The sequence below is a fragment of the Centroberyx gerrardi genome, chromosome 10 (genome assembly GCF_048128805.1).
Source record: "Centroberyx gerrardi isolate f3 chromosome 10, fCenGer3.hap1.cur.20231027, whole genome shotgun sequence".
In the NCBI taxonomy this organism is placed as follows: domain Eukaryota; kingdom Metazoa; phylum Chordata; class Actinopteri; order Beryciformes; family Berycidae; genus Centroberyx; species Centroberyx gerrardi.
The window spans coordinates 10,482,640-10,509,639 of record NC_136006.1 but is presented as its reverse complement, the minus strand read 5'-3'; positions in this window follow the sequence as shown (position 1 = coordinate 10,509,639).

Sequence of the window (27,000 nt, the reverse complement as noted above, 5' to 3'; positions counted from 1 at the left end):
CACCATCACTACACACACTCACACACAACATTAAAGAATAAGGCCAGTTATTTTCAACCTTGGCCTTATTTCCCTAATGTTTGCCATCATGTCGATTCTGATCAAAATTCCGCAGGATATCTCAAAAAGTTTTGCGCAAAACTTTGTGGAAAGGTTTAGTCATTAACTTTTCACACCAATTGGCCAAATGGGGGCGTAGTGATGTGTGTGGCTTCTCACAAAAGGCAAATAACTTCCGAACGGATTCCTGTAACGCCATCAAATGTTGTGTGCCTATCAGCAGGCAGAAGAAGAGGCAAACCCTCCATTATTGGCCCAATCAAACAACATGGGGGCACTGGAGAGCTCATTTCTAGTTTCGACATAACCGCCCTGCTAATTTTTCCAAAACTTGGTCCAGTGGTAGAAGGGCAGCCCTAATGGCCACTGAAGAGATATAGAGCTGATTGGCCATGTGGTGTAATCCACTAAAATGTGTCTAGAATTTGAACAGGCAGTCCGGTCATGAAAATGTGTGCATCTGCTGATGTGAAACAAGTTGGTAATGGGACATGGAAGAAATTATTAACTTTCTGTGAAAATCCAACATGTGGAACTGGCATATCCTGACAATTGCATAATGCAGAGGTATGAGCTCTGCTGAGTGCCATCTACTTGATGTTGGTTAATTGGTTGTGCGTAGCAAGAACGTAGCAAGATTGGCGATCCATGACATATAGCCACCAGTGGCACCAGTGTTGCAAGATAGTGAGCCATGGCTAGTAGGGTCAGCTGTCCCAATGGGCCACACTGTTGTAGAGACTGATAGTGAAGTTGGAAGTTATTGGGTGAGATGCTGTGGGTGTAGGTGAAAATCTAAATGTCAGTGTACTATAGTGTAAGTGTCATGGAGGTGAGTGCAGGTCCGATAAATGCTGAGAGTACTATTGGTGTGGAGGGTGTTGTTCTGGAGGAATTTAATGCCCCAATTTATTTATTTTTTCACACAAATTACTGTTCAGCCTTCTGGAGATGTTGTGAACCTAATTCATTGAAACATCTGTGATGGGAGGTGCTCACTTAATAACCCCAATAACACAACTTTCTCTCACACAACCCACCTTTCCTCTAACATCCCAAGCCAGGTTTCCACGTAAACACTCAACCTAGTTAAGTAGCACAAAGGATGGCTACATCAGATCCTGCGTATTGGTAAACATGTTCCAGGCTTCAGGACAGACTGTGACTAGAGATGTACAGTATGTGCATTCTTGGATTAATAAAACATGGAGTATGCACAGGAAATGCAATCTTCTTCCCATTTAATTGCAGCACATTTGTACTAATTAGGGCCAACAACCCCACAATGGGAAGGCTTTCTAACGTGCATTTAGAGGCCTGTTCGCCATTCCACCAACTTATGTAATGCTTTTCCATCAGCCATCAAGAAAGCTCTTCCCGCCTGTGATGGATATTCATAGATTTTCCTATGAGATATTCATTCACTATCCTCCAACATACGGCATCCGTTGCATAATATATATGATTTTCAGATTACGGCTAAGTGCACACGGCTGAAACATTATGAAGCATATGCGAAGCGGATTGTGCCGTCAGTTTGTTAGATAAATAATGTCTGGTTATTTGTGTATCCGGAATTTGAGGGACTTCAGAGGGAGTGAGTCAATAGCTTTGAAGTCCCATATAATTATGAGGGTTGGTCTCTATCGAACAGAGATAGCTGAGGACTAACAATGAGACAATGAGTACAAAGTGTGTTGGAAATGTATACATCACATATACAGTAGGTGACTTCTACATAGTCCTTTCCATAGTCTTCAACTCTTCAATTTTAAATCCAGTGGATTTTGTTTTTTATTGTTTTTTGGACATCTTCCTACCTGGATGCTTGAAATGAATCCATATAGGCAGTCCCTAGGAATTATTCAGTGTTGTTGACTCAAAAAAATGACTCAAACAGACCAAGCTTCATTATGTTTGGGAAGGAACGTATCAAGAGTGTGGGCAGCCTCACATTTGTTTTGTCATTTTAATTCCCTAATTACCACTTACAGTAGAACACTCGAACAAAACCCTTTTCGAGCAACATAATCCCACATGAAATTATACTGACTCAAATGTGGCATATTAAAGCTCTAATGTCCCAATTAAAACACAAACTTTCTGCCTCATTTGCCAGGCTGTCACAACCAACTAAGAGACATGAATGGAAAGACATTGTATTTTGTCAAACAGCACAATAATATGAACAATCAAGTCTGTTTTGGGAAATATAGCTATTGTTTGGCCACACACCTGAGACTCAACGCTCAAAGACACCACGCTAGCAGATGTTGTGTGCTGGGGGAGCGTTCACTTTCCCTTCCATCCCTCCTTTCCTTCCTCCATTGATGTGAAGTCCCCCAGGCTTTTTTTTTTTCTCAGCCCTGAAATTCACAAACAACGTCCTTGTAACTTATTTCTCCCAAAACTCCCTTCAACCATCTGTTTTGGAGCAGGTCATGCACTGAATGGAGGGGGGAAACAGTGAGGAAGAAGGCCAAGGGGAAGAAAGACATGCTTGACGGGCTCCGCAGCACACACTCTAGGCATTAGGGATACGTTCAACAAGAGCTGGCGTTCCACGTTGTTTGACAACAGTGGAATGAAATCACTGCAGCTTGACTGACTCCTTGCCAGTGCCAGTTTTTATTTGCTAACAAGCACATCAACTTCCCATTAACGCCCTTGAAGAAGAGACAGTGTGAGGTCTGCTAAAAGGGGATCCAGACAGATTTTCATAAAAATTACATCAGATAAGCTGATGCAGCCCATTGAACCGCGGCCATATTGGGAGTAATTTTGAGATTCCATTAATAGTCGGAGACAGGCAAATTTGCAAAGTAAAGGCAATATCCTGGGTTTTCTATTTTAATAAGTATTCTGGAATGCCAGGACTCTCGCTTGCTTTCTGAACAACTTAAACAGTTGAATACGCATAATAAACACAGATGCAAATCAGCTGTGTGATGCACTATCTATCACCCACCATGACACCTTCTTCTTCCTAAAACAACACTCCAAGGCACGCACATCCATCAGCATGTATTTCACAGTGTGCCGGACAAATGAAATAGACAATGAAAAATAAAAAGTAGAGTCTGAACACTGCACTAGTCCCATTTCACTTTCATTTACTCACTACCAGCTATCTTGTGATGTTTCAAGCCATTATGCTGTTCACACATGAAAGACAATGAACACCGCCTCCGTTAAAAGCCTTTGATACACATCACATATGTCACCTGGTCAAAGAAACATCACCCATTGTAGTGTATATGCAAATCACCACATTCAAATACAACATACTCAAGACACTGTGAAATTTCATATTACAGTATTTACAAAATACTGTATAATTGCAAAATATCATGGCAAGTAAAGAACCACATTCACAATGTATGCACAATTATCCACAACTTGATTCAGACATTCAGACATGAATGCATCGGGTCAAAGCAACCGTCATAACGACATGTCTGAACACAAATTGGAAAATGAGTCTAACTATCTAATCTGATAAAGCTGGTAATTGAGAATAGAGAATGTCTTTCATGTCTGATGAGGAGCACAATGGCTTGAAACGTCACAAGACAGCCAGTAGTTGGTAAATAAAATGGGAGTAGTGCAGTGTGCGGACTCTACTTGTTATTTTTCATCGCCTTCGTCATCCTCCCCTCCCTGTCACCCTTTTAGTGTCTGCTCAACTCCTCTTCTCTTACCGCCGCTCTGACTCTGATATTCACCTTCTCTTCCATCATGTTTTTTCTCCCTTCTCACTGACATTCCACTCCTCTTCCCAGATCTTGCTCTCTCTCCATCTCCCTTAGGCCCTATCTCTACCCCCCCGCCAACACCACCCGCCGCCCCCGCCTCCCCCCACCCGTCCTTCATTTTAGTTTCAGGCGTCTGTCTCTCCAGCTCCAGCGGTGTAGCTAGCTAGCTAGCTGTCAGAGCCTGGGAGCTGTCTCCCTCTGATTATGCTATCATATTGCCCTGCCGATGCAGTTATCTCCCATTCGGACCGAGGGGGATCCAGTTTCATATTGGCCATTAATGTTTAACGAGACAGGAGTTTAGAGGCGGGTGTGGGGAGCCAGTGACCCTGAGGGCTTGATCCTATCCAGCGTAAAGCCAGGCAGAGTGTGATGCTAGGTTAGCACATACACACAGACCACATGCAAGCACTTATACATACACAATGTCGAAGTACTTATCAGATTGTCACAAGTTTCTAATAAATGCACAGGAATATGTTTGGTTGACACTGGGGCAGAAACATATTGACAATTCAAATTGGTGTAGAGACATATTGACTATTTACAAAGTTCCATTGTACACAATGACAGTACATAATGAATACAGTTAATCCACAAATGCATTTGGAGTATACATGCTGTGTTGCATACATCCAAGTTTCAAAAAACATGACTCTGTTTACTTCCGGTAGAGTTTGAGTCTTAACTATGCCCATAGTCTACCTCCAAGGCTATCTTCCACTTGTGTTCTCCGGCGTCATAAATTTCCACCCCACGCTCATTACAAAGAGATCGCTGGCCATCAGCCGGTAGCTATCTGGCTGCCTGCCAATCTCAAGTCATTAACAGAACCTTCGTTGATGGAAGAAAGTGCTTGAACAAGAGGGGGAAAAAAGATAGAAAGAGGGGAGAGAGAGACAGAGAGAGAGAGAGAGACATTTATATCTGACAGATGTGCTACTCTTTCGAGTTCTCATGTTCAAAAGTATTGATTGTTTTTCAGAGCACACAAAGCTTTTAGTGTTAGCAGAGAGTGAGCTGGGTGATATTCAATCAAACAAATAGAAGCAGTCGGTTCAGTTGTGAGGCAGAAGCTGGAGTGTTTTTTCTAATTCCTACATTCTTTTGGTTGTGGAATGTTATTTCATTATTTGCATTTGTTAATTGTTGGAAGAGTGTTTTCAAGGGCATAAATAATTGTCTTTCCTTTGTGATAAGAGAGATAGTAACTTTTTAACTCGGGTCTCTTTTCGATCTCTCTTTCTGTCTTTCTCCCCGTACGTTCTTCCCTATTGTTGGGCAGGAAAGGAAAGGAGTTTGCACGGCAGGAGAAAGTAAACAGGAAATATTCACAACAGAGATGGTTAAAAAAAAGTAATAAAGCCATGCTGACGCAACATACTGACAATTATACTATTCTATTTTAAGGCCTGCCACTAGTTGATGCTGTGCAGTCTAGAGAACAGCGCTAAATCTTATTTCCATAGGTATTGTGACAGTTTGTGTAAACAGTCTCATATTTAACAGAATAATATCCTCTTATGGTAAAAAGTGATTCTCTGTATTTCAAAAGGCAGCATGACCTCATGATAATTTTTAGGACATTTGTGAAAAACTGCGCACCCTGGATTTTTTAAGTTCTCTAAAATTTGTTACACAATTTGATAGCATGTAGTGCCTTAGAGGTTGGACGATTTGAAATGTTGAGCCTATGTTTGAATTCTTAATAACCAAATTCCCAAATAACCAAAATTAACCCATGAACACTGTTGCTTTCTAACAACTTAATGTCTAATCATGATCCAAATCCTTTCCCTCATCTTAACCAAAGCTGTATTTCTAGTCAAATCGTAATTTCAGTGGATGTTGTTGTCTTGCCCTAAACTAGCCTAACCACAGTATCCACTGTCTGACCTTAATCATAACCTTAAAGAGTAATTCTGCACCCAGTGTGAGCTTCTCTCAGACTACTGCGCCATTTTATAAAATATGCAAGACAGTGGGTGAAGAGCAGGGGAGAGGAGAGGAGGGGGGTTTGGGGTTGGTCCGGGTCGGTGAGAAGAGAAATGAAGTGGAGTGCTTATGGGCATGTGCACGTTCTGATAGGCTGGAGTGGGAACTTTTTTTTACCAAATGACGTATTTTACACAATTGTCCTTGAACATGGCTGCATCTCCACTGGAGGGCGAACTGAGTCAGGTTTAGTAAACAAATACGGCATCGGCACATTAGTGCTCAACTGTTGACCATATGACCGGCATTAATACATAGTACTAAATACCAGTTTACAACTCCAACAAAGTGTTTTAGTGTGGAGTTACATAAGTGTGAGAAATTGCGAGCATTAAAAAAACATATGCCAGAAAATAGCTTTTTCTTAAAATGGCTAAAATTGACCAAAAATACTCGCTGTTGTGCTAGCTGTGTAAACTAAATATCCAGACCTACAGCCTATCAACTCTACTGCAGTTTACAAAAGAGAAAGAGAGACAAGTTTGATACTTAAACCATTTTCTCTGCAGTACATATCTCCCCCTCTTCCTGCATACAGGTGAAAACAAAAATGAAGAAAAAGGATAAACTGCCTGCTCTCTTTAAAAAACATTCAGATAATGGCCATTCTCACTTACTGAGAGACCACAGCCTGTACTCATACGATATCTTAGAGTAAGAGCTCTGATACAACATCAGTGATAAGGTTCTTTTTGCCCATCAGGTTTCATTTGAATTTAAATAGCAAGACTGATTTGCTATCAACACACTCTAAAATACTCCTGTGAATGTGAGCCCAGAGGTCTCAAAGTGGCACTGTGTAGTTTGAGAAGAAAAATGACTCATGCAATAATCATTGGCAAATGTTCAGAAGCTATTTCTATTCTTATCCCAAAAACTTATAAAGCAAAGTAAAATATCTAATGTTCACATGGCAAAGTTTTGTGGTAAAACAAAGCCCAAGAGAAGAGATGACCTCCACACACTTAGGTAATTAAAATTTTCATATGATTATGATTGATCCCATTTAAAGAGCAAAGTGAACCAACAATGAAAACAGAAGACATTTGTGATGGTAAGGTAGGACTGGTATAGCCAAACAATTACTTTATGGCTTCAAACGGTGTCAGAGAATATATTTTTCACTTGGGGCATAATAAGATTCCAATTCCCCTCCCAAAACTACATAGTGCAGGTTTTAAGGCATTTTAAAGGCCCTGTTGAAAAACCATCATTCCTCCATTGCCGTTATTTATTTATTTGTTTATTTGACAGGGACAGTGCTCAATATATTGTGCCAGATATAGCTGTAAGCTAATTTCCATCTGTAGTCCCTGGGCAGGAGGTAACAGTACACAATTTGGAAGCAGTGTGCATACCAAAAACTATTTATATGAAGACATAATGAAATTACTTTAACCTACATTTCCAAACAATATATTAACAGATAATCTAAAATGCAAACATTACGAAAAATTACAAAATTAAATCAACAAGATAATATAGGCTACATCATCATCACCTGCACACACACACGTACAAGCAGTAAGCAGAAACCATAACGTTGCGTCTGGTCAGTACATAAAAAAATGGCTGCAAGACTGATTTTCTTTCAGCCATTTTTTAAAACAAAATTTGAAATTTCTAAAAGTACTGCACTCTCTGATACTAGTCGGTAAATAAATGATCTCCAAGACTGCCAGCAGCTCCTTGAGTTCATAAATAGACTTTGCCATTCACAAAGCTCCAACACTGTCACACGTGTGCAAACACACCGAGCACGGCATACGTGTGTGTTTGCATGTCTGCTCCATGTCATACAATCCCAAGACACATCAATAGCTGTCTCGGGCAAGACCTCCATTACTGGTTTTGTGTTGCACGCATCCAAGGCCCATTGCCCGGAAACGCCGGTTCCCTCTCTGATCTGTGTCTCCACACATGCGGCGCTGTGGCAGCGGCGGACAGCTCCCCCAGCTAATGGCGTTGACGCTCGGCAGCTGAAAACCAATCCATCACGCTGGACGAATGGTGAGGGAGGGAGAGAAGGAGGGAATGGGGCGAGTCAGGAGGTGGTGAAAAAAACAATGGCGGCGCTGTACTTCATAGTTTTAAAGGGCTATTCATCACAATGGGCCCGCTGTCAGGCCCCCTGCCCGTATAACCATGGGAGGAATCAAACCCAAGCCAAACTCGTTTAGGGGCGTGGGATGTAGAGAAATGGCTCATCATGAAGTCACACAGACAGACTGCAGATGACCGCAGACACGTGGATGTGGATGGCATAAGCTGCTGAGAGAGGGAGAGTGTGTGTGTGTGTGTGTGTGTGTGTGTGTTTTATTTAAATCCACTGCTCTCTGATATACCTGAATTAAATATCACACAGGTTCAACAGGTATCAAGGACATGTAAGGATAAGCGGTGTCTCATCACACTGTCTGGCTTTCCTCTCACTGCAGGGAATGAAAACACTCTTGGTTGTATTTTTGGATAGACCTACCTACAATTTGTGAGCCGCTGCTTGTGAACATGTCCAGTGCCGCCAAATATCAGGACTATTAGCTTACAAACACACTCAAGATCGGTGCAGCTAAGAGCTGACATTTGATCAGTTTGCCTAAGAAGGTGAAATGAGGAACCTAAGCACTTCTCCCTGATCTATTGACAAAAACAATATATCTTGAGTGACCCTAAACCATTCCAACATGACATGTGTGTTTGTCCAGACCTAAATTATTTTGCATCACCAGAGCAGCAATAGGTTCACATTGAGCAGTATACACTAGTTTATATGCATTACCACCCCTAATCTATCAGGTTCAGATTTTAGGAATGACTATTGCAAACACACACACACACACACACACACACACACTCCCTCAGATTTTGTCCCAGGCTTGAGTGGCATTTCTGCACAGCACCTATCAGTGACTCAAGCTTGAGTGGCCTTTGCAGTTCTTGCTAAACATGACAGGCTAGTCATGTTGTCAGGCCTTTGGAGCAGTACCCAAAAAGAGTCCAGCAGCATTACAATGGGAGATGCCTTTGAATATTAACAAAAGTAAAATAAAAGGCATGGGACTAGTGGGGTGCTCTGATGTGGGAAATTAACACTGGCGATTTTTGCCAGCAGTTGACAAATGAAATATTAAAGTGTCCATAAATGTTTTTGAACCACCTCCATTACCTGAACAGCAGTGAAATACAACGCTTGCCAGTAACACATCCAGCTGACAGATGCTGAGATTTTACAGTTTGGTGTCAGGTTTTCTGTTTCAACTCAACTGATTCCCGTCTCATTATGATCAAGACTGGGGTCCTGTGTGGAGGAAAATATTGCGGGATACATAGCAACCACTGGCTTCTCCTTGGTTGTCGCTCCCACTGTCAGGCAATGTGTCTGGAAGACTGTATAATTCGATTCCTTCCAGGTCCGTGTAGTCCCAAGCACTGATATTTCCCCGGCAAAATCACACTGTTGTGCTTCTTTAATGCGATCTCTTATTTTGCTCCGAGTCTCGAGGGGAAGATTTTACACTTGGCGAATCATTTTTACACTTATTTAGATAAATCCGGCTATCCTCTTTGTCCACAGTCTAATGCTTGAACCACATGATGTGCAGTCGCTTCAGTCTAGCTCTAGAGGGGACGTTCATATTGTCCTTCGCTCTGTCACTATCTTCTTTAATGTCATTGTTTATTGTTCTCTGTGTATTGTTTATTACTTTATTGTTCTCTCAATCTCAAACCTCCCTTCACACCATTCCACTCATGTTACATTTCTCCTCTTTTCTCCCAGGCTATGTCCCATCTTGTGTTTAGCCTGACAAATGGGTAATGTTACCATGTATTTGCTATACAAATGTCATCACTTTTGCGTCCAGAAATTTGTAATTTGTTCTTTGGCAGTGTCAAAATACATCAGCCTCTAATTTATAGCATTTTGCAATGCTTTGAGGGTTTAAAATAGCTTTCAGAACACATTTCCCCATTAGTGCTCATTGAGCAGCTCATTGCCATGATATTAGGTTGGTCAGTGATGGAAACAAGCAGCTAATCACATAGATGGGGTTACATAACGGTGTCCGTTCAAGGTATATCATCTCCTCTCTAAATCCAATCCCATGGCTCACATACCCTTGTAGCAAAGGGTGTTCATGTCTGCAACTATTCAAACCTGGAATCAAAGTCTAAAAATTGGAGTTTATTTACAGTACATAACTGAACAAATCTCAAAACTGAGTTTCGAACTTGGCATATAACAATCAGGATTCTGTTTGTTCACAGATGTTTACATATAACTCTGTAAATTGTCTATTTTCTTTATTTTGATCGTACAGAACATATGTATTTTAACTACATTTCTTCCACCAGTATTTTATATTTTGATACACTTATTGAAGGATTCTTGCCTGCACATCCCATCATCCTCTGAGCTCTCGCTACTGTAGCTACTGCAGTAATGAGGTTTATACTTTGGAGGGGAATGTGAGGACTCAGTAGCTATTCCATTGTGTCTGAGATATACTGAGAAGTGGGTGAGAGTGGACGTTTATGTGTGCATTTGGGTGTGTAACTATAATTCTGTGTGTGTGTGTGTGTGTGTGTGTGTGTCTGGGTAGGGTATACTGGAGTGAACCCAGTGGTTTTACTGCTGCTCTAGAGCTAGACTTTATGAAACTGTGAGAGCACGACTGACTATCCCTCTCTGACCCCATTTACACCTGTTATAAAAATGTGTCTGTAATATCTTATCTGGATAAAGAAAAACATGTTAATGCAAGGGGTAAACACGTATGCATACATTGTGTTCAGAATGTGATCAGATCTGGACTGCATTACAATTACATCTTAGCCAGAGGCAGCCAGGTATAAATGCAATCCCTACAGTGTGTTCACATTTATAAAAAAGTACCACCCACAGAGTAGAAACATCATGACTCACTCTGAAGTTTGCTAACCACTCAGTGCCACCAAAGGACTCCAGCAGTAATCACTACTTTGAGTGGACGTTAAATAGACTGCTTTGCCTACTTTTTCTCAAATTACATAGCATAAAGAAAGTTTTGTAGCTGTAATTTGTTGTAGATGCTATTTCAAATAATGACAAATCAGTGTTCTTTTATTCTGTTCTATTAGACACTATTTAAAGGGCTAAAATGCAGCAAAGTCCCAAATAAACTGGACTCAGAGGGAAGTGAGAAGCGGGGGGAGAGACATCTGGCTACCGGTCAACAGTCCAACGAGGTCTGTTCCCTTTAGCGCTGAGCATGATGTCACTGTCCCCATGTGGGACAATGCGCTCATCGGTTTGGGAGAGCGCACTGGCAGTTGTTCCCTGACCTCCTCCCACGGCCTTCATGTTCCTTTGGTTGCTGGAGATGCGTTTTTGAGGGAACAGTTTTAAATCAAACCGCTTTCTTTTAACTTCTTGCACGGTTCTTCTGCTGCAGAATAGTAGACTGTTTTTTTTCAACATCACTGAATATTCCTCAATTTCTGCATCGCTGAAGTTCTTCTTTTTCACTTGCTTCATTGCCATTTCAGTCAGTTTGTGGGTGTTCTCCTTTGCCTAATATGGCATTTCTGAGGCGGTGCCATTATGTTAATTCATGATAATTAAGGTCCCGTGTGAACGCTCATTTACGAGTGACTGGGATTCATCTGCATACACACATGAATACGACTGAAAACAAATAGGAATATCATGAATATGGCATATGATTTTAGTTAATATTATTTTACGCAAAAATGTACACACAAATTTATGAACACGTTGATAAATGAGAGCCACAATGCAGACAGAACGCAGACCATGACCATGCATATAAATACCAGGTGGAAACACAAAGGGCGTGATCATGTTTGATCATTACAAAAACAGATCGCATTTTAATACCAGATGTAAATGAGGCCTCTTTCTCAATCTCACACATACACAGCCTGACTCAGTGCTAGAGAGAGAGGGAGGGAGAGAGAGAGAGAGAGAGAGAGAGAGAGAGAAAGAGAGAGAGAAATAACCCAATTTCATTCCAGTCTTTCATTATCATTGATTCCAACATGGAGTCTTTCATTTGCATGTGTCAAAGTTGAGCCCAGTGCGCCCACCTCCTCCACTGCCTCCCTCCCCCTCTCCCCCGCCCCCCAGGTTAGCCGTTTACACTTTCTACAGGAAAGAGGAGCTAAGTGGCCTTCGTCACACTCCGCTGGTTTCATCAGCCGCTGCCCTGCTGGCCTTCACCTCCCCCGTCCTGTCAACACCGCCCCGACCAGCCGTGTTCACACTCACACACTGGCAAATGCACATGCATACAGTATACACACACACATAGACACACACAACATTCACACATATTGCACACGCACACACACACACACACACACACACACACACACACACACTCACACACAAACACACACCACACACGACCCCTGAGGAAAACACTCTACTCAGCCTGAGAGATGCAGTGAGCTGAACATTTAAAAGGGAACTTGGTTTAGGTTTTTAACGTATTCTTTCTTTCTTTCTTTCTTTCTTTCTTTCTTTTGTTCGCTCTTTCTTTCTTTCCAAATGTCAGTGCGACAAACTGCATCATAAGCAGAAGCTTACCTATCTGTTTAGACCAGTAATTGAAAGAACCCTTTTTTGTTCATGCCTCCTTCAAAATAGCGGCACCCAGGGCATATGCTTATTTCAAGATTTTGCATGGCATTGTGGGAGATATGTTCAAATTAGCAGACAAAATGGAAAGAATTGGTCATTCTTCTGATTTCTTAGAGCAAATTGAAGACTTCTGTGAAGTAATTGCAGCATCAGCCCCCTCTGACTAAAAAATTGATGATGGCGTATTTCCAAACCTGAAGGAACTGAAGGGGGGGGGTCTCTCTTTGCCTCGGCCCGCCCAAGGTTTCTTCCATTTTTTTTTCTCCTACCAAGGGTTTTTCCTTGTGTGCAATGTCTTACGAAAAGTGTCGGACATACTGTGGCATTTATGCTCAAACCACAAGCATGATGCAACATGCTAACATTGTAGCACGGCTTAATTACTGTTAATGCCAAGGGTTTGCCTTGTGATTGTGAACTGCTACATTTGTTGCCACATAGAGCTACAGTAGCTAATCAAGTTGACATTATAGTAAATTAAACGGACATAAGCTTAACGTTACCTGTCACAAAGACCTCTCTATCGCTGTTTTGCTGCCAATACGTCCACACCAACGATAGAACGCTTGGTCCAGCCAAAATAAAAATGTAAGACAAATCAGTGACGGTGTCTGCAAACTTACAAATTTTGACAGGTTCAAGACACTGTCGGACGACACATACTTCTGTCTTTTTGACATCATTTTTGTCTTCAGACACTGTCGACAGACACTTGTCTTATAACCATAAAACAGCCTTAAGGCTGGCGGTGCCGGGTAGGCTAGGCTATGTAGAATAGGTAGGCTGTGCTGTCTTGCTAAAATCTGCTCTTGTTTATCTTGTGCTTTTCGCTATGTTTGTCCTATATCATTTTGTTCACCACTGATTTTTGATAAGTTAGATCTAGTTAGTCTCATTCTCTGTAAAGACCTCTGAGACTTGTGATAAAGGGCTATATAATAAACAAACTTGAACTTGAACTTGTAAGAGTAACTCGTCCTAGATGCCTCTCTTATGACATTGCTGAATCATTGCTTAAAAATTAATGAAATATCAAGCTAGCTGCTTCCTGAAGTAACTCAGGGCAACTAATTAATTTGAGACCGCTCACTTAATATGAATCAGCGGAACTTTGTCACTTTGGTGGAGCTCCCAGAATCCAAGCTGGGTCTGCCTGTGCATTGTCCAATTGCTTGTCCTTATGCAAATTGCTTGGCGCAGCAGAGCTGCGGGGGCAGACGGAGGCGGAGACCTCGACAGAGACACACAAACTACGTCGTAGCTAGAAGTGATAGATCAGAATGGCCTGTTAAAGAAATAAAGTTGATAATGAAAATCAAACATTCAAAGACGAGTGGATAGAGTATGCTTTCATTCTCTGTGCTGCAAGTTCAAAACCAATGTGTCAGATATGCTTAAAGTCCGTGGCACTTCCGAAGTTGGAATATGAAGCGCCACTACGAAACTAAACTAACTTTGAGGAAACATCCACATAATTCAGAAGCAAGGACACGTAAATTAAACAAACTCAAAGCCCAGTATGGTAGGTCCATCAGAGTTCTTGTCCATTCCCTTAAAGCTCAAGAACGTGTTCACTGAGGATAGCCTGGGTTTTAGGAAAAAGTAAAAAGCCATTTACTGATGCAGAGATGGTAAAAGAGCGCATAGGCGTACTTGCTGATACGTTGCTGGAGGCAAACGAAAAGATGAGCTTCAGGAAAAAAAAGTAAAACAGATCCCATTGTCAGATACTACAGCTATGAGAAGAACTGAGGTATTGGCTGAAGATGTGATTTCACAACTTGATGAGGCCATTCAGAATTCACCATGCATCGCCTTAGCTATTGATTGAGATTTTATCACAAAGAAAAGAAGGAGTTCTGCGAAGACCTGTTAGGTGTAAAAGCACTTGAAACTTACACAAGAGGAGAGGATATATACAAGGCCATAAAAGAGATGTTGACAAAAAAGGGGGATAGAAGTCAGTGGTCTCCATCGCCGCAGATGGTGCTGTGGGAAGGGAGTGGTTGCACGTATTAAAGAGGACCACCCTGACCTCCACTTACCACTGTATCATCCACTAAAGTGCCAGTCTGGGAACGGAGTATGCTGATGTCATGGAAACAATGATAAAAGTGTTCAACTTTCTGAGGGCAGCCTCGTCCCTTCAGCATCGTCTGTCAAGAGAGTTTCTGAGAGAAGTCAGTGCTAAAGCAGATGATTTACTGCTGCACAATAATGTGAGATGGCAGGATTTTGGGACGCTTTTGGGCCATTCGGGACGAAATCAAAGCTTTATAGCAGAACAAAAGAGTCAAAAGGCAACTAGATTCACAAATTTTCTAGAAGATGAGAAGACAATGGAAACTGTTGCCTTCTTGGCAGACAAATACTTCACACGTCAGTGATCTCAGTGTGAACCTGCAGGGAAAGAGCAGCATGCTGGGTGAGATGATAATAACCGTTGGACATTTTCTGGACATTTTCAAGGTGGATCTTCAGGGAGAATGTGCGCACTTCCCAAAACTACAACAACAAATTCAGGGAGAGAAAGATGTTTTCCACCATGTCAACTTCCTTCAGAAGCTGATTGACAATTTCAAGGCCCGTTCTGACAGGTTCAACCTTGGAGAGCAACTTCTCCAGTTCATCCAAAATCCTTTCTTCATCACAAGTGTTGCAGGGTTTCAGAGGAAGCCAAACAGACCTTGAAGTGAGTAAATGTTGCATCTAATCCAAATGGAGTTGATTGATCTGCGAGCAAATGTGGCATAAAAAGAGCAGGTTAGTTACCTGAAACTGTTTTCCCTGTCTCTTACAAAAGTGCCAGTATACATCCTGACCATGTTTGGCTCCACATCAATGAATATCATCAAGACCAAATACCTTATAGGCTCCCCAATGATCACCTGCACAAGTGTTTGAGAATTGCATGGACTCCATTTGTGCCAAGGTTCAAAATGTTGGCAGGAACAAGGGAAGGCTAATTTCTCTCATTAAATGGAAGAGGAAAAATGAAAGAGCTACATGAAGGGAGAGTTAAAGGCCAGAGCGACTTTTGCAATCTTGGGAAAGTGTGTTCACATATTTTCATTATCATTATTGGACTCTCAGTTCTCCAGAAAATATGTGCTTTACTTTATTAGATTGAGGGAATGCAAGATTCAGATTAAAGAAAAACTTCCTCCCAACTTCCCCTAGGATACCATTACAAAGTCCCATAGCCACAACAAAATATAGACAGAAGAAAACTTTGCTCTGCCAAAACAATGCTGAATTGTGATTGTTTCTATTTATTGTTAATGAGTCTGCAAAACACATTTATTCTGTCAACCTCTTTGATAGACAAGAAAGCTTTTTGAAATTAATTTGAATTAAACAGAGCGTTCTCAAACTTTCTCCCCCTTGTCAAATATTCCTGGGATTGTGCCAGCTGTGAATTATTGGGATGTCTTAAAATTGGCGTGCTGTGGCATTACAATGTTGAATCAAAAACTTGAAAGCGAGAGGGAAATCTAATTGTCATGCATTTAGATAATTCTCAGCCTCCTTCATTAACTGAGGAAAATGAAGAAATCTGCGGTTTGCCTATATAGTTTTTCATTTCACCCCTGACTGTTAAGTTAGCCAGCAGGTCTCTAAAAAGAGCACAGTGGCAATGATAGTGAAAATGAATGTAATAGGTCTTCAGCATTAAATGTTGAGTTTGGGGCGATGCGTGTCCAGGGAAATCAATTTAAAGGGCGCTTCAAATGAAACAGATTCGGAAATTAATTGAACTCCCGGTGGCTGAACATGTTGAGTGTGTTGGCTCTCCGCATGGTCTGATCAAGTACAACTAGCTGTGGGGAGTGTATCTTGCCATTATTTTTAATTTGTGTCAGAGCCTTTTCATGAATGGCGGCTCATTACAAAACATTACATTCTGTGCATCTCTGCCTCTATTTTACTCCCTCGCTGCCTGTTTACAAATACCGCTCTTCACACTTGTCGCTGCACGGTCACAGCTTCCAAATAAAGTTATCATATCTGGAGATGGAGCAAAAGACAAAGAGAGGGGGAGTCAATTTTAGGCAGAACATTATAACACAACAGCACACACCAAATGTTTTACTGTTATTGCCAGCTAAAATGAATTCTGCCCATATGGCATGAGTATGGGATTGCTGGCGAGACGTAAATAAATGATGCCGAAGTATAAAAACATTTTAAGCAGAGCACTCTGTCTCAGGTTCTCACTTTCTGTCTTCAGCATAATGTGCTGCAATCTTGTGAAGCAGATTTCTGAAGGTAGAAATTAAGAGTTTATTCCCAAAACATATCCATTTTGGTATTGAATATCATCGACTGAAGTCAATAAAATATAGAAGACCCAGTCTGTATAAGTATTCTCACTTGTCATTTTGTATTTGTAAGTTGCCTGCAATCCAGAATACCAAAAAATGTTTTAATGATGTGCTATCTATCATTTATCACTTTTTTCAAATGGTAGGTATCTCAATTTTGACAGAATTCTGAAGAGTGAAGATAGAGAAGCAGAAAGAGCAATGTAAAGTCGCAAAAATATTGTCTTTGGACTTTATTGTTTACCAGTGGTAAAAAAAAATCTTCTTGTTACTTATAATGTAATAACTGTGGTAATGTCCCTTTAAATGGGCCAAAAATTTAATAAATTGCTGGATAATGTACAAACAATAACCTACAGTATTACATTAACTTGATTATTACTTTATGAGGGGTGTAACATTTTAAACTGATGATGCAATAATGATATTGACTACTAATGTATTAACTAACAAGTTTTTGACATTATTAGTCAATATTATTATTACAGCATCAATTAAAAATATGTCTGGGAATTCATTATGTTAATATGTTTAATTACATTTTCAATCCATTTAGAGAGACATTTTTAGTTATTACAGTATCTGGCAGTTATGACATCATCAGCTGCTACAGTGCGTCAGGGCAGATTACAGCTAGAATAGAGCCAACAAACCATGATGTTTGTACCTCAGCAGGATCACGCTGTGGTATAAGAGGTCTGACAAGTCCGTCTGTTTATCAGATGCACTTGTCACTTGTTCTGCCACAGATGTGCAGTCAGCAGGTCCTGACATGTCTCTTAGTGCTGCCCGTCACGTGATCGTCCTCCAGCCTTTATTTTATGGCCAGGAATAGGTGAGGTCAGCAGCCTTGAAACACAGAGCAGTGACAGATACTGTATATCAGTGACATACTTTACGAGTGTGATGCAATAATAAAAAAAAGGATAAAAAAAAACAGTTAACTCCAGTTGGGAATCAAGATCTTAACTCAGATTTATAATATAAATTTGACAAATCTATATCTTATGGGAACACAGCACTGTATATACTGGCACAGCTGCAGGTGAAGTCCCATTATCCCTGTAGGATGTAAGCATATACTGTGTTATTATATAAGTTCTCAATATGTCTCTGCACCAGTGCCACCATGATTAATGCTAGTTTATTAACTGTACTTGGCAAATAAAGTGATTCTGCTTCCAAAATACTTTCAATTTCTTGAATAGAATATGTTTGTGTAACTTAAATTGGATGAAACAATTTACCATACTGTATATAATTATATTATAAGGTTTGTGTGAGCCTTTAAGAGTGTGTAAATGTCAATTTCACAAATAAGTTGAGTAAAGTGATTGGGGTTCTCAGTGCATTATGGCCCCTTGGGTTATGAAAGTTGTTCTAAAACCATGAAAATCACCCAAATTGCAGTTCCAAGGTTTTTAAGCAACAGCAGCAATACGGAGCATGACTTTCATCCAATTACCTCATGGTTACACTGGCATATTTCTTACAATTGTAGTCAAATGGACTCATTACCCCAGCAACCCCTCAGGTCAAGCCAAGACATACTTCAGTAAATCCCCCAAAAGCACTTAAAAGGTCAAAACTTAAATGAGATCGGTGTTATTGTGTGAATGTGCCAGCCCAACGTGTCTCACAGTGTCTCTCACCTTTCCCACGATTACATCAGCTCCTCGCGACCCTCAGCGGTTAATGGAGCGGGCATGGAAGTGAGCGAGGGATACAGGTGGCTCAGCGAGATGAATGACAATTAAGACGTTCTCATCTCTCTCCCTGCCATGGTTTAACAGAGGCTGGCAACACCGCAAAAGCAGACATCCACTAACTCCGCTCCTCTTCCCTCGTCTCTAGCAAGTGACACGCCGTGCTGTTGCCATGGCTACATCCACCAACCTCTTTACCTCGACCAATTTCCGCTGGTACAGCATGTCCCAAATGTTAGGATGAAAAGATCCCTTTTTTTTTTTACGTTATTCAAGGGTTGATGCCCAATTTCAATAATGACTCTTAAAAGATGCAATTATGGTAAAAGATGAATGGCCAATAGGGTTGATAGGTAGGGGAAGGGAGTGTAACCTTATGAGGAGTGGGAGAAAATTGCTGCTTCCTGCCATTTAAGATTTCATCAAAGTGTCAGTTCAACTGCTACTCTTGTTCCTGAACTGTCAGTGATATTATATACACACCCACCTTTAGAGAGAAAATGACCAGTACATGGGATTTAATGTAACTATCCCTTTTGCTGAAACCTGGCTTGGATTTTTGAGGTGGGTGAAAGCAGATATTCACTGAATTAGGACTTAACAGTACTCAGCAGTGGCCAGTTAGTAATGTACAATAGGCAGGACCTTATGTTGTATAGGTTATTGTTGTATGGTTCTCAAAAAATTTTCTCGCCAGTCTTTGTGGGTTTTTTTGACAGTCTGTCATTTAAGCATCAGCATCTTCATTATCCCTCATTATAAAAGGCTAAAAAACTGTTGTAGGTATTAATCAGGCTTACCACAAGAAAGCTAATCTTACCCCACATCTAATTCCCCCCCTACTCCCTCACAAGTGGTGTCAAACCCACTGAAAATAGCAATCTGCTAATCGTACTAAATAAATAGGACTCCCTGCCAACTCATCTCCATATAATCACCAGTCCTTCAGAAGCCAACAATCTTGTGTGCTCTAAGCTTTTGTAGCATGGAGAAGCCGAGGAAGACAAAGGGTGGGGTGGGGTGGGGGGGGGGCTTAGCTCTGAATTTGGCCAGAGAGTGGAGATGAACAACTGTGTCATGCTGTGACTTGAGGGTGAGGGTGGGGGGTGGGGGGGTGTCGTTCCACCTTACGCAAAAGCTGGAGTTTTTCAACCTTTCTTTGTCCAGAAAGTTGACTTTGTGTAACGGCACCTCAATGGTGGTTGCTGAGGGAGGGGAGAGTGTTTCTCATTTGGTCTCCCAACTAGAATTTCCCAGCCCATCCAGGGATTTGAACTGGAGACCCTCTGGTCATGTGTCTCTAACCTCTAGGCCCGTGATTCTCAACATTTTCACATCAAAGACCCCTAATTTAGTACACATTAGGACCACAGACCCCCATTTGATGAGAGTTTGTCTCTTGGACCCAAATCTGAGAATATTTGTATTATTAAATATGATTTTGTCCAGAATTCAATGACTATCCGTATTGTAGGCACAGAGATAACAGTGAAACTATGATCAAAATAATCATTCTTCTACATTCTGTAATGTGTTAAACAATGGTGAAGTTTAACAATTGACAAACAATCAATTTGCTGGGGACCCCCTGGAATGCCCTCAAGGACCCCTGCTGGTCCCCAGACCCCATGTTGAGAACCACTGCTCTAGGCTACCACCACCCAATAGATTAGATGTCGGCTACTTCAGAAACATTTTACTAAAAGCATGGGTCAATATTTCTTAGAATTTGTTCTTATTTTGCTGGAGTGCTTGAAGGATATGCTCCAATTCAAAAACGTTACATACCGTACCCTGAATAATAACAGTAGATTGAAGGTACATGTAAACACTCTCATTGTAATGTGTCTAGCAGCATCCAAACACAACTGAATGAGAAACTTGGTGTCCTCTGCGTTTACAGATATCCGTGATATATTCTGGTGTTATACTCCTCTGGGTTCTTCTGCAGTGTGGAAATCTTGGAATGACTTATCATACTTCGTCCTTATCGGGCCTTCATTTGAACTTCTGCTAGACAAGGAGAGAGCAAGTCAGTCATCCTCATTCACAGCAGCCTGGGGCATGATAGGAATCAGCCACTGATGGGACTGCCTGGCTGATACCACAGCTTGTAAAATGTGTTGAGATTGGCCGAGAAGATTGTTATGCCGTGTGTGTGTGTGTGTGTGTGTGTGTGTATGCGTATGTATTTTTTTCTTTTATTTATTTACTTATTTATTTAATCTTCATTTACGGCAATAAAAACTTATTTCACCAGACAGGCTTACTAATAATACATTTGCACTTACAGCAGCAGCCTGGGGGAGATGTTGCAGGCAGTTAACCAGGGTTGAGATGAAGAATAAATTCCTGTATGGGAAAATGTGTCTTGATTAGCAGGGGCTGGAGATTAAAAGAAAAAAAAATAAAGCAACACAGACAAAAAGACAGCAGGTTATGCAACACAAAGGCACATAACATCAAGGGAGTCATACAGCTGAACAGCAGGTAGCATGGTACAGAAATGACACACCAGCACCCATACATGTAACCCAAGACAAGGAAATATATGATTCACAGACACTTCATTCACCAATGTTACACATTTTAATGAGTGTGATTCCCTAACAGCCCTGCCATTTAAAATACCCCCCCATGATATTTAAGGAGCAACTTCCACATGTTTCCATATCCCTTGAGGCTTCAGTGCAACAGCGCCTCCTGTAGGCCAGCCAGTACGCAGGTGAATAAACTGTTAGATTCCTGCCAGCTTCTCCTTGCGGGTACAGAATGGTGGCGTGATCGCAGACGGCCCCCCAAAGTGCATGTTTACCTGCCGCTGCTGTGACAGGCCCTCATAAATCACTGTTATCTCCCACCGGTGGCACACGCCGCTTTTGTCCTTCACACAATGAGGGCCTCCCTCCATGATGGCTGCAGACAGTTTGCAAGCAGCAGGGCAGCTGGAGGCGGATGCCCTCCGCTCAGTGCATGCACGCACACTCACACGCACACATACACATGCACACACACACACATTCTCCTTCTATGCACCTTCATCCCATCTCACATCGTCCCACTTGTGCTATCCTTGTCTCCGCTCATCACCTAATCAAACACACGTATTTGGATTTTTATGCTCACTTCCCTCCCTGAGACACTCCAGCGCTTGTGGTCATGTCACTGTCAGGCGGCGAGCTCACCTTGGAGGCAGTTAAAATGTCCCTCCTAGCATTTACGCAAAGTCAGACGCCATGTCTGAGACGAGTCAACATAAATCAGTCCCTGCATGGAAAATGTGGTTTATTTTCGAGGCGAGTGGGATGCCATTGTTTGCCGTTCTCATTTTGGTAAAGCCAAATTACATCAAGTGACAAACGATTAGAGCCTTTATTGGGATGTGTGAAACCGTGTAGGTAGGCGTCAGAGGTGTTTTGATGGATTTGCACATGTCAACACACACACACACACACACACACACACACACACACACATATACACACACTAAACACACTACATATATAAATTGTGTTCTGCGGGAACAAAGAATGTGAAGGATTACAAATTACACATAATGCACATGTAATTACCATATTTCTAATAGGACGCAGTCTTCCAATAACAATACAATCCATTTGCATTACTGCAGGGACAATGGAATTGAAGTGTGATATACGCTCAATAAAGGAATTCCCCCGGTATCATAAAGCCATATGGCACTCCCTCTATCAGCATGTAGTGCTGTCAATGTATTTCTTCTCTCTCTCTCTCTCTCTCTCTCTCTCTCTCTCTCTCTCTCTCTCTCTCTCTCTCTCTCTCTGTCTCTCTCTCTCTGTCTCTCACTATGCCTATGTGTCACTACTTTGCGTTTATCTGTGTGTGTGTTTGTGTGTCTTTGCCTGTTTGTTTATTCACTTATTTTCCTAGTGTTATCAGTACGCCGCACACCAGGGACCTATTGACACCTAGATTCAGCTCATATATCAAATTAAAACTGTAACTCTCATCTGCACCCCCCTCCCCCGGACCCCACCCGCTATTAAGGCATAAGATTGACATGTTTATTGCGTGCACACGCCCCCCACACAGAGCAAATGTGCTTGTCTTTATCAGCAGCAAAGCTGGGTCATTTCCAGGGTAATAACAGAGATTTGGTTTTGCCTGTGAAAGTCAATGGGGTATGTTCAGTCTTTTTGTGACGTAATGACAGGTATATAAAGTTGTTGTTTTTTTTCCTCAAGGCATTGCTTGTGTGTGTCTCATTCATGCTTCTTTTTTGTGTTGCTGTGTATTCTGGGTGTTTGGTGATGATCTGATTTATTCACAATAAGAGTAGGAAAACTAAAGAAAGCATTATAAGCAGGCCTCTCTCTTTTCTACGCTGGATATCCAACTATGGTTTCTTTAAGGAAATAATCTGATCGTATTCTTGATTATCAGTACAGTAAATCCTTTCACACCTTTAAAGTAGCCTATATAGTGAATTTGAGGTAATATCAGCATAAAAAAACAGCTAATGATGACACATCAAATTCTACTTTTAAACAACCAAAAGAATCTGACAGGCTTATTAAAAACCTTAAGTATCCCTTTAACTGTCTTTAGAACAATGCCGCTGTTATCTGAAAGCCCTGTAGCTTCATTATTGGTGCTTTTATGTTTTTTGCAAGTTAAAACCTTGTACTTTATATGCTAGATAAGCCTCATGATGACAATGAGTAGGGAGACCGTCCCTCACTGGAGCACCCAGGTGGGCAAGCGTCTGCCCTGCTGAAGTGTCCTTGAGCAAGACACTGCATCGCTACGAGCTCCAGGGACACTCTTCTGTGGCTGAACCTCGGCCCTGCCTGTGGAGGGGGGCAGGTGAAAATTTCCCGGTAAAGTGTGACATTAAAGGGGTCAGTAAAGTGTCATTATCATTGAACTAGATCAAACTCCATTATATAATTTTAACAACGCATGCAAATCTGAAAATAAATAAAGTTGTTTCTTCTCCTGAGAAGCCGACTGTTTGGAGTTAAAAGATTTTTGACTGACAACTCCAATGTTCATCAGTATATTGGCAGATATAAAAAAAGGATTTGTTTAGATAAAAAATGTCAAGAGAAGTAGAAAGAGGAGAGCATAGACAAATGAGATGGACAAATTTGGATGGGAAGATGATAGTTGATAATTCTCCCTGGCTCTGATTTCTTTACCATGCACTTCTGAATCATATCATTATCATTCTGGGAACACACTCTACTAGCTGTGGCTTTGACCCTTCCTCTCCTTACTAATGATTGTAATGTTGCCGATCGAGGAATTTGAACTTATTCTACTGTTGCGTTCATTGCAAGTCAGTCTGGATAACGCCATCAGCAAATGGAGAAAAAGGAGAATGAGAAAGATAAAAAGAGCACAAGATTGCTGACTTAAAGCTTGTGTGTGTGTGTGTGTGTGTGTGTGTGTGTGTGTGTGTGTGTGTGTGTGTGTACCTCGTGTCTACTCATGAATTTTATCTCAATGTTGTGGCCTGACAAAGTTTAATCTTGTTTCAGAGAGATAAGGGTGACAAGAAGAACTGACAGAATATTCAAAGATACTCCAGTCTTGGCTGAATAGGAACAAGGTACACAAGTGGTAGGTTGGAAGGCTGGTTAGGGAGACTGCCTAGTAGTCAGAGGGTTGCTGGTTCAATCCCCAGTACCCCTGAGCAAAGGGGTAAAGTTAACTGTTTTGAAACTGTTTGAAACTACCCTTGACTAAAATTGAAAACTAGCTAACATTTGATAAATACTGTTACACCACTCATTGGGCAGTTGCTTGGAAAAAATAAATGTGGTTGTATATGTCCTCATAAAAGTAAACCATATATCTTTGGAAAAATAAGTGCGTTTGTGCTTAAAAAAAAAATGTGATTGATTGAAGTGAGTGAAACTACGCTGACTTTAAAAACTCCACCTGTTAACACCAAAGTGCTGTGGTAGCACAGTGAATCAAATATTTTATTCATTTGTTGACTTGCCCACTACAGTTAGAAAATCACTAAACACAGAAATGGAGAAGGGTCACGCTCTGCTTGACCCGAACACGACGTGTGGGTGCATGCAAGCATGGATGCTTTCGAAAACAACGGTTTTAATGAAGACTTGCGTTCAATATTGGTGTAAATATAGGTCTTTAGGACTTTAGGAATCGTTTAGCTTCAGAACACTTGGATTATGCTGTTTGGAGTGTCTTTATGATAATTTTTTGCTCTTTTTGCTCTTGACTCTTAAAAAAACAATCCCGGGTCGCTTCAGTTGGCTAACATGGACCTGCGCTAGCTAACTGGTCTAGTCTAGTTTATTTATACAGCCCTTTATCACAAGCATGTCTCAAAGGGCTTTACATGCTACTTCACTGGTGTTTCACATGAAGCTAAGTAGATGATGACACAATATTTATTTTTGGGTGAACTATTCCTTTAACATGTCCTGCATTACTGCTAAAAGAAGCTTTTGTACCAGTATGCAGCAATGATGTAACAGCTTGAATTGATAAAATATGTATTGGCACATTATTTAGTCATGAATATGTATAAATTCATGTACTGCATGTATTAATGTATGCAAATGATGGCTAAAATACATAAAAACTTCACCCAAACATACTAAGAGCTAATGATGTTTAATTGCCCTCAGGTGTGGCTGCAAAGTGTGTTTCAATGATATAATTACTACTGAACTAACATTAAGAGATGGCACTCATTTAGTTCTCACTTAGAATAAAACACTTGTCCTGTAAAGTCACAGTTTAGAGATTCATCATATTTATTAGTCATTGGATGACTTTGACATTCAAGCTCTCAGTATCTCTCAAATGTTACTTGCCCACACATTTGGCTTCCCATGGCCAATAATATTAAATAAAAGTGAGAATGGCATTTCATTCCAAAATGGCACATTAACTACTTGAAAAAAGTAAACTCCTAGAACTTGTGATTTTGAAGCATAGTAGGTAACATAAGGTTGACAAAATGAAAACAACTTTTACAGATGGGATCATCTATATTTAAGGGATATTTAATGATGAACCTCAGGTAATGTTTTTTTTTCCTTTTTTTTCTTCCATTTCCCAAAATAGGTAGGATATAACATTTTAGAAATTAACTTTTTAACTGAAACCCACAGACGAAGGACCATTTAGGTCTCCATAGTTTTGAACAATCACTACTTGCAGCTGCAGTACATTCAATGTCATTTGGTGTGTGAATGTGACACATCTTCATCTTAAAGATTCAATCAATGTCACTGGTATGATGTGACCAAAGAAATACAGTGCCATGGTTTTCAGTGTATTTAAGACTTATTTCAGTTTATAGTGTTTCAGGCTATCAGTGTGTCTGTATACTGTGTGCGTGTGTGTGTGTGTGTGTGTGTGTGTGTGTGAGCGTGCACATGGCCGTGCATCTGGCAGCGCAGTCAGTGTGGGCTTCAAATGCAGGCAGCTCCATTGCTGAGCCCAGGCTGGAGTTGGCAGGAGGGAGGTGGAAATCGGCTCCTAGTTGACTAGATTAGGATAAGAAGGATTAGACAAGGTTCCCATCATGCACACAGGAAATGCACACATCCACAGAATGTCACAGGCCAAACTGACGGACTGGTATCAACAAAGTAACCCTGAAGTCAGCAATGCTATCAGTGTGGCTGTTTGCTTTTTTGGTTTTTAGGTTAGAAGAATAGCTCCATAGAAGAAGTTGGAACATACTCACAGCCTCGATACAATAGCACTTTATTCAATACATTAAAAGAACAAGTAATACCTTTGTTAGTTAATGTGAGAAAGACATCACTTGCTGAAATGTTGTGAAATGTTTATTGTATGGATAGTCTGCAGCAGATCCTTCTAATTTTAAGTTGAATTGCACTGCGGTGCCTTCTGAAGTATATATTCTTTTTTGAATTAGCAGCAAGGCTGAGAGAGATACAGAGTAGGATAGACACAAAAAGCCCTGATTATATTGAAGCCTCTTGTAGTATTGTGACTATAAGTATCAAGCCTGAGCTGCTGCCACCGGGCGGGAGGCGAAGCTGCTGCCAGGCTCCCATTGAAATACATAGAGGCAGCAACTTGCCGCTTCCCGGTGTATAAGGGCTTTTACAGGCAACACAAAGGCATCGACCCTGAAACAACTTTGCTTTTCTTGTTTTAAAGTGCATAGGGCTTGTAAAGTGTAGGCCTATAATGTACAGCAACTTAGAAGGAATTGAATACTGCTAGGAATGAAAGATTGCACACTTCTTTAAGTTATCATCTTGGGCCTCTGATACCTCAGAAGAGGGGAATGGTCCTGTGTAGCCAGAGGGGTAGAATTTGGCAACAACACTGCAAGAGCTAGGGGTTCCCACTGGAGCCACCCATACTAAAACGGCTCCCACTCATAGAACTATTAAGACACCTCAGATAAGCGTCTACCAAATGGCATATGTTAGGGGATGCAGTGTGACATCCCCTAACATATGGGGTATGCTGCATTCTTCTTACCAACCAATGATGACGTCTTTTGCAGA